Below are 2,156 nucleotides of genomic sequence, written 5' to 3' on the forward strand. Positions count from 1 at the left end.
CGAATAAAGTTGTCATCAAGGAGATCTTTCCACTGTTCTTTAAGCACTTTCAACTTGCTAGTACCATTTTAAATAGCGGAATAGATATAAGAAAATATCGAAAAGAATGTCTATACCGAAGTCTATTTCTGTCCCACGAGGGACTCCAGGAACATCATTAGTAACGACTTCTAAAAATTCTTCTACTACAGAGACTGACTGAATATGAGTAATCTCAATACTAGAGTCATTAACTTTGACTAAGTGATAGACACACCACCTGATAAACTAACTTTTTTTGCCTTAAGGTATGAAACTAAAATACCTTTGGGCACTGCAGAACTACTTCTTCACTCTAAGATTGACTCATTTGGAAATAGAAACTTGACAACTCGAGAATTACAATCATTTGAGGCATAATAGGCATGGATCCAGTCCATAATAAGAATGACATCAAAATCTACCATAGCTAACTCAACTAAAAAAGTCATGGTGCTGTTATGATTGACAAAAATAGGACAATCACAACAAAATCTTTCTACTATAATAGACTCACCAACACCAACGGGTGTAGAAACACTGAAGGGCTCATTAAGTTGCTCCAGAAGAACATCAAAATTCATCACAACTTGCGGAGTTACAAAGGATCAATTGCTTCTATATCTAGCAAAACATAAATATTAAAGTTAAAGACTTTCCTTGCTCTTGGCAACTAGTCATAGTGTATAGGCGGTTTACTCTTCCGCCAGTACTTGAAGTATCTCCTCTAGGTGCAACCCTGTCTGGTGGAGCAACTAAAGAGCACTAGGCTCTATTGCCCCCACTACCATTACCCGCTTGTTGTTTGGACACTCTCACATGACATGGATATTACGACCATACTTAAATCAACCACTAAAGCCATCACGACACGTCCCTGAGTGGTTCCTATCACACTTAGCACATGCAAGAGGCTTACTACTCCCTTGTGACATACTACCTAGAGAATAGGCGGGCTTTGCTCTGAAATTCTGACTATTGTACTCACTTTTGTTCTTTTGTGCAGGTGCACTAGCAAATGATGGAGCAGGTCCCTTGTTTCTGTTGGAAAGATGACAGGTTGGCATTACTTTTGTGTTGTTCGGACTCATCCTCTGATGTCTTAGCCTTCTTATTCTTAAATTGTTCCCTATCTCTTAGTTTTTCCTCCTCAACTTGTTACATATGGATGATTAACCTTGCTATGTACATATCCCCATATCCGGAGCATATCAGAAAAGTTGTGTGAACTACAAACTCTACTCATGAACTGTCAAGGAATCCTACGTAAGAGTGACAAACTCTTGTACCTTTGATTCCCTTAGTTCTCAGGGAAAAGAAACGCCCCAAAAAGGCCTCCTTAAACAAAGCCTATCTCACAATCGGTGACGCACAAACACGAGTTAGAAAAAAAACTGTATAAAGATGAACTCTATCGCACGAAATGAGTGTGAATTAAATGAGATAATTCCTAAGTGTTGTAGAATTTTAATTATATATGTGGAGCATTACATACCAATAACTAGTTACCTAAAGACACGGCTTCATAGACTCCCTTTGACTCTTGAACTCAGTGGTCTAATATCAAATTTTTCATGCTCCGAGCCTACATCCTGGGTGGGGCTTATTTTTTATTTTAAAAATACTATTATTGGTTTAAAAATGATAAAAAAAAATGACTAGGTTTCGAAAAATCAATTAATCTTATATTTAAGAAAAATCAACTTTTCAAATTACGGAGTCGCCACTTGATTTTTGATGAAATCAAGAAAAAAAACTTTCAAATTTTCAAAAGATTCAAAACAGATAAAATCAATTGAAAAAGGTTCGAAGTTCAATGCACATCCCGAGAAGGTGTTAGGCCCTCGGAATGCCCGCTAACTTGCGGTTCACCGGCGATTTGACTAAAATGACCTTAAAAATATATTTTTTTAATTTTTAACTTAGTAAAGAAATCGTTTTGATATACTTATTCCATTTTTATTCTCTATTATTCCTAAAGGAAAACATTTAAAGGAAATTAACTTAAGGAAAACTAAATGGTAATAAAAGTAAATAAAACAAAAATAAGCAATAAAGTAGTAAATTTTAAAATAGTGAAAAATTGGCTGCCCTTTAGTAGATTATTAAAATTCTACCAAAACACTAATTAATTCAAA

This window comes from Solanum lycopersicum, chromosome 3 (assembly GCF_036512215.1).
Source record: "Solanum lycopersicum chromosome 3, SLM_r2.1".
Taxonomy (NCBI): domain Eukaryota; kingdom Viridiplantae; phylum Streptophyta; class Magnoliopsida; order Solanales; family Solanaceae; genus Solanum; species Solanum lycopersicum.